The sequence below is a fragment of the Pseudophryne corroboree genome, chromosome 1, assembly GCF_028390025.1.
Source record: "Pseudophryne corroboree isolate aPseCor3 chromosome 1, aPseCor3.hap2, whole genome shotgun sequence".
Lineage (NCBI taxonomy): Eukaryota > Metazoa > Chordata > Amphibia > Anura > Myobatrachidae > Pseudophryne > Pseudophryne corroboree.
The window spans coordinates 184,118,780-184,126,279 of record NC_086444.1 but is presented as its reverse complement, the minus strand read 5'-3'; the positions used below and the strand labels follow the sequence as shown (position 1 = coordinate 184,126,279).

The window sequence follows — 7,500 nt, the reverse complement described above, 5'->3', positions numbered from 1 at the left end:
TTTCACCATAGTACACGTATGAGTGCCCCATAATCCAAATTGGACACTCATCCAAGCGCAAATCTGAAAATACAAAAGCATTCACAGAAACTTATCGAACAAAAAACCCCTAACACAAACAATCTTGCAACAAAGTTACCCAAAAACATCCCATTATAAACTCACTAAAATGGTTCTATTTATATATTTATTAAATAGTTTAATTTGGCCTCTAAGGTGAGAATTTTTGAAGCGGGGATGACTTTGTAAAATGGGGGTTTGGGTAAGGGGGATCAGACTTGATGAGAGGCGAAAAACACACCTGCCAAGCGGGTATGAACCCCCAAGGCTTAAGGCACTTGACAGGATAAAAAATTTCTCAAGATCCCCAAATATGGCGAGTGGCTGAAACCTCAAGTCTGATTTTTTTTTTTTTTTTATAAAACAGGTCAAAACCTGATATATTTCCGAAATACATCAGACTTCCACCTCCCCAGAGCTCTAATTTGCCCGCTCGAACAGCCTTCAGCGGCTGCTGCTGTCGCCGCACCTATCCGAAACAAATGGGTACCATATCTCGATACCGGCAAACCCATCGTGCAAATACAACGTTCCAACACCCATCTAAATTGAAATTGCGTCACCGGCATACCATCCAAATGCTGCAACCATGGACCTGGCATATCAGTCCTTGTTTTCACATAAACCCTCGACAAGGACACAGGACAAATCTCTTCGTCGTCCACACATCTCAAAACGACCCAACAACCTTTGCCCAATTGGTCCGTTTTGGAACGTTGTACTTTGCACCATAAGCCTCCATCTTCCAATGACACATGTTCACGAAGCATAGGTGACATCGCAGTTTTTTAAGCTGACACCAGTTCACTGACTCTGAAGGCCCCCAAAAAGGCCATGACGAAACACAATGTAAATAAAAGTGCTTCGTAATCAGATGCACAGACCTCATGCAACACAACCGCCATGCGCTGCAATATTGAAATGGTTATTGGTCTACGTGCATCTTGTACAGGGGGCATAACTCGAGCCCAACCTTTAAGAATCTTTGCTAGAAAGAAAGACTTAGTAAAATCATGCCGGCCATCAAGTCTCAAGAAATAAGAAAGAGCAGACAGTAAACGTGTTACAAACCCTCTTGACCTGCCTGCTCTAAAACATTCCCAAACGTAATCCAATAACATTGCATAATTGGTCTTACCTTGCTCCTGATGCAAATGAACGTATCTTTCCCACTCTCCCATAGCATTTCTGTACCCTCGAAGGGTGGAAGGAGCCAAGGATCGCAGAGCTAAGCCCTCCAATCCGGGCGTATAACCTGCCAGGCATAAGACGGGCAAGGGTCACCAGATACATTCGCATCCGGAGCTAGCACCCTAAACCTGCGCCACTCGAAACGCGATAGCGCATCTGCCACACCGTTTTCAATGCCTGGAACATGCTTAGCGCGAAAACTTATATTTGATTGAAGGCAGCGCAACACTATTTGTGCCAACAACCGCAGTACTGGCATGCCGGAAGCTCTCTGACTGTTAACCGCCTGAAACACCCCCAAGTTATAACACCAAAAAACTACTGACAAGTTGGCTAAAAACCTCCTGCCATAACTACAGACCCACCATGATGGGAATAATTCTAATAATAACAAGTTGCTAGTGAGTCCCTCTTCAACCCAAGATTTTGGCCATGGGGAAGCACACCACCTGCCCTCCAAAAATGCTCCAAACCCCGTAGAACCTGCTGCATCGATGAATAATTGCAACTCAACATTGGAAATGGGTATGGACTGCCAAATAAGAACACCATTAAAAGTGGCCAGGAGCTCTTCCCAAATGTGTAAATCCCTGCAAATTTCTTTGGATAATCTTATAAAATGACTGGGTTTTTTAACACCCGCTGTGGATCTCTCCAACTTCCTGCTAAAAACTTTACCCATGGGTATAACTCGACAAGCATTCCGGGTCAATGGGCAACAGCCGAAAAACCAATTCTATATTAATTTTACTCATAAGAGCCCCACTACCGAATGATCTCACCTTGTCTAAGTGTCCTCAAAGGACTGATACACTACCATGGACAAACTCTCAGGAATTGCATAATTCACTGAAGACCCTCTTGGAAATGATAAATGCTGTATTATCCTGAATTTACCCGGAGTCTTTTTTGGAACAACCCCAACTGGGGACAAAATTAAATCAGGCAATGGGGGGCAACTAAAAGGACCTACCATCCTACCCAAAGCAACTTCCTTATCAACTTTTTCTTTTAACATAACTGGGAACTCCCGAGCCGAACGTAAATTGCCAATCCGACCACATTTTAACTTGGCTTTTTATAGGCAACGGAAAAACCTTTTGAGAAACCTAACCTTATAAACTCAGAATCGTCTCTATTTGGATAGTGATCCAACCAATGCAATAATTTGTTCAACTTAACTGGAGTAGGTGCCCTACTTAGACACACCCGTTGCTGGGATTCGTTGTTGTTGCTGCTTGTGCCAACTACCTCTCCCACTAGCCGTTTGCTGGCAGTTTTTAATGGGGTGTGTTCCTTCACAGCGGATACAAACATGCCGAAAACTACACTTGAACCCTAGGGTACATTGACTATTATTAAAGGCATAGCATTTGCCTGACCGATTCTTACCCACAATTCATCTGTTACTGGAATTACCTAGTTTATCCGCCAGACCCTCTAAACCACTCTTAAGAGGTTGAGTAACATCTACAAAAATCTCCACATCTTTTTTACCAAAATCCATGATCTCCTTCCCATTTTGTTTTCTACGAAACTCCTCATCATAGGACCTCCATGCTGTTCCGCGCCCGGATCTGGCCAATTCGTGTAACAAATACATATATTTAATTATGTTCATGTGCTCCTGAGGCCTGGATTCCAAATAACAAGCTGCAAAAATAAGCATGCCCTTCTGCCAGTTAGAGTAAGACTTATAAGCCTCCTCACCTATACCTGATTTCTTTTTAGCCGCTTCAAATGCTTTTCTCCCTTTGCTAGTTAAAGCAAACATATTCTCAAATTTTCCTTGTCTAATCCGTTCCCTAATTCTGGGTCGTATTCCTCTCAAAACTGCAGTATTAGCGCATTGCAAAGAATCCTCAGGACCCTCCTCCGAGGACATGCTGGAGCTACTATGTCTGCGCCTTCTTTTATGTCTTGCATTGTAACCCCTGCATCTGCTATCACATGAAACTGAGGACTTAGAGGAAGAAGTAGATGAGTCCCTGTGACCTCTGCGCCTATGCTTACGCTTTTGTGACGCTTTCTTCCCACATCCTTTCTCTGTAACTGCGCCCCTGTTACCTGACCCAACTACTGCATCATTTTGGCGCGCTGCAGGGTGCACAACCGACTCACCATAAAGATCTCCCTCGTCCCGTGCAGACTCCACCACCGCCGCTGATTCCCCAGAATCGTCCTGCACTTCAGGGGCTGCAAAGAACTCCTCTGTAGAAATGCAAGGAGAAACATCTACCAACAACTCATTAATATTCCTATTGCCCCTATTACTTCCCCCCGATCTGGGCTGTAAAACAGCCGTCCCTAATTCACCAACGCCATTCCCCTGCAAACCGTCAGGATTCTGTTCCCTCAAAAAATTCCTTTCGGTGTTATTAGCATTCAACACCGGGACCAGCGCTGATATAACTGAGGTGCATATAGACGCTACCTCAGACGAGTTGAATCCAGCTCCATAACTTCCAAAACGCACCGCATCAGCATATGACTTCCCTGGTACTGTGCCCCTCATACAATGTACCTCTGGTGCTCCTCTTTTACCCCTAATATTACACGTGGCGAGCCTTCCTTGCTGCCTTCCAGCATTTCTAATACCCGATGTGCTCGCGCCCTGGCCCGCTCCAACCGTGTCAACGCCATTACCATTGTTAGGTGCCCCCTCTCCTTGCACCGACTCTTGTACCCTTGTACCTCTTCCATTGTGCTCACCTCTAGTAAGAACAGAACTGCGTCGACCACCTCTGGCAGCCACGGACCCCCGTGGTCCCACGGGGCGACCGCGTCGTACCTCAGGCACATGCACTCCTGAGGTAACACCCCGGGATGTTACCATTCTCCTCAACACCCCTCTCAACGACGCCGCCATAGCCCCAACACTTCGCGACATGGTGTTCACGGTAACCGGTTCTTCAGAATAATTTCCTAAAGTACTAGTCAAAACAGCAGCTCGTGTCACAGGCGCGCTACTGACCCGGCCTCTGCGTGACGTAGCTTCGCCCGCCAAAACCCTCTCAGGCGGTCGAGCCCGACCCCTGGCGGCGACATTACCAACATTGTTCCTAGCCTGACTTCTTGTTTGTAATGACCGCTGCTGCCCCCTCCCTAACACTAAGACAGCAGCATCACTTTCCCCGCTGTCAATAAAACGAACAGGGGGACGCACCACACGACTAGGCCTCGGCATGTTAGAAGATAGGAAAGATAGCTAAGAAAAAGGCAAATAATAAAACAGGGTTGAAAAGATTAGAGATTAGTAAAGATAGAAAGGAAATAAGAAGAAAATTACCACAAGATCACAAATAATACACAGTTCAATACAAAACAAATGCAGAGCACTTCACTGTTCAATTTTCACTGAGGAAAAGGGGGAGAACCTATTCAGTCCTCTCCTTATAAGGGCTAAGCCCCTCCCATCACCAGATTCCTCAGTCAACTCATAGGCCCACTGTTACCATGGATACCTCCACTTATCACAGCTGCTTCATTCAGCCTGCTATTCAGAATTTTATGTCACTACAGCCATATAAAATGTCCTCCGTTCTCTTACCTTCAAAGCGACATAATGAGGTAAGTTAATCGAATGACTTGGATGTTTTGTCTACTGTAGCATTGTTTTTGACTCCAGGGAGTATATTTACTAAAGTGAGGTTTTATGGAAGTGGAGATGTTGCCCATAGCAACCAATCACATTTTAGCTATTCATTTTTAGAAGGTGCTAAATAAATGATAAGTAAAATCTGATTGGTTGTTATGGGCAACATCTCCACTTCTATAAACCTGCCCTGTAGTAAATATACCCCAAAGAGTTTCCTGCACAACATTGCATAGCACATAACAGGGAGCGATTCCTTATACTATTTAATGATTAGTATCTAAATTCCCACTTGCTGCCATACAGCTCCTCACCACATTATGGCACTGCCCTTGTCACATGTAGCCCTGTCTTACACCATTACACAACTGGAAATGTGATCATTCTACTTTCATGATTGGCTACTAGTGTTACAACAAATACAAACCTTGCTTTGAAGTAACTCAATAAAAAAAACTTTATTATTTTAAAGTCATTTCAGAATGTTTTTGCTTTCATAACTAAAAGTCAAGATTTTCATCCATCTGAAAACAATCCACAAGGGATCACAGCAAATTCTTATTGGATCATGTTATCCCTATTTTTCGGAGTAAAATATAAACCTATTATACCTTTTTTAATATGCTTTTTGAGTTTTTGAAAAACAAAAGTAATGGTTAAAGCACAATATACATCTATCACACCTCTGCACATTAAAAAAAAACTGGAACAGTCCGCATACTGGGACTTAGGAGGTGGGGCATAATGGGACATAGTGCCACCCAGAGCTCATGAAACATATTGAAACAGATATCTTAGATAAGGGACATATTGTGCCATCCCGATATATTCTCCTAACATTTCCAAACAGATCCCAGATGCAGCCCTAGTAGCTGCTGAGTATGGTACTGCCCCAGAAGGTATGAGATTTTTTTTATCCAATACTGTCCTGTCCTCAAGGTAATAAGTCATATATTACAGTAGTCACTTCCCAAGTCTGCCGTCACATCACACTAATCTGCCCTTATATATATCTGTACAGTCACTAACCTTATGTGAGTATCTCTTTTGGATGGTGATCTATGCATTGCCTAAAGCCCAGGAGGTGTATGAATGATGCAGCAACAGCACAGCCTTGATCTAGGCTGCCACCATTATGACATCACAGCATGACCTCTCAGTCCCCACCAGACAGGCAAGGACTGGATGTTTTGTCTTCTGTAGCACTGCTTTTGACTCCAATGGGTATATTTACTAAAGTGTGGGTTTATGGAAGTGGAGATGTTGCCCATTAGCAACCAATCACATTTTAGCTATTATCTTTTAGAAGGTACTTGATAAATAAGTAAAATCTGATTGGTTGCTATGGGCAACATCTCAAGTTCTATAAACCTGCACTTTAGTAAATATATCTTCAAGAGCTTCTTACAACATTGCCTAGCACATAACAGAGAGTGATTCCTTTATAACTATTTAATGATTAGTATCTAAATAAATTCCACTTGCTGCCATACTGCTCCTCACCCACATTATGGCACTGCCCTTGTCACATGTAGCCCTGTCTTACATCATTACACAACTGGAAATGTGATAATTCTACTTTTATGATTGGCTACTAGTGTTACAACAAATACAAACGTTGCTTTGAAGTAACTCAATAAAAAAAACTTTATTATTTTAAAGTCATTTCAGAATGTTTTTGCTTTCATAACTTAAAAGTCAAGATTTTCATCCATCTGAAAACAATCCACAAGGGATCACAGCAAATTCTTATTGGATAATGTTATCCCTATTTTTCTGAGTAAAATATAAACCTATAATACCTTTTTTGTATATGCTTTATGACTTTTATCATTTCCAGTCTCCATTCCAGTAAATCTATTATGTTTTACCTGGTATAATGATCTAATGTACAGTATATTGTATGTCTAACGCCGCGCTCTTCATAGCTATTATGGGGTCAATTTAAAGGCCCTTTGGTAGAGTCTTCTCTATCTCTTTGTTCTATGCCATTTTTTTCTACAGAGCTGTTGCCATATTCTGCTTTTATGGTGCAGCAAATTCTCTCCCTGATAACAATGGGCCTAATTCAGACCTGATCGCTGTTCAGGGCCAGATTAAGCCTTCGGGGGGCCCAGGGCACTTAATACAGGGGGGGGCCCTCTCCCTCATATCAGCACTAGAGATGAGCGCCTGAAATTTTTCGGGTTTTGTGTTTGTGTTTTGGTTTTGGGTTCGGTTCCGCGGCCGTGTTTTGGGTTCGAACGCGTTTTGGCAAAACCTCACCAGAATTTTTTTGTCGGATTCGGGTGTGTTTTGGATTCGGGTGTTTTTTTTCAAAAAACACTAAAAAACAGCTTAAATCATAGAATTTGGGGGTCATTTTGATCCCAAAGTATTATTAACCTCAAAAACCATAATTTACACTCATTTTCAGGTCTATTCTGAATACCTCACAATATTATTTTTAGTCCCTAAATTTGCACCGAGGTCGCTTGTGTGAGTAAGATAAGCGTCCCTAGTGGCCGACACAAACACCGGGCCCATCTAGGAGTGGCACTGCAGTGTCACGCAGGATGTCCCTTCCAAAAAAACCCTCCCCAAACAGCACATGACGCAAAGAAAAAAAGAGGCGCAATGAGGTAGCTGTGTGAGTAAGATTAGCGACCCTAGTG

The 7,500-nt window shown here is 43.0% G+C and overlaps 1 long non-coding RNA gene across 1 annotated transcript in view; it reads left to right on the top strand.

Moving 5' to 3' along the window:
• Nucleotides 1-4,735: 4,735 nt before the first annotated feature.
• LOC135040582 (uncharacterized) overlaps nucleotides 4,736-7,500 on the top strand; it is a 35,898-nt gene continuing 33,133 nt past the window's right edge. The window contains exon 1 of the long non-coding RNA XR_010234791.1: nucleotides 4,736-4,821. This is a non-coding gene — a long non-coding RNA (uncharacterized LOC135040582). The remainder of the gene's footprint in view (nucleotides 4,822-7,500) is intronic.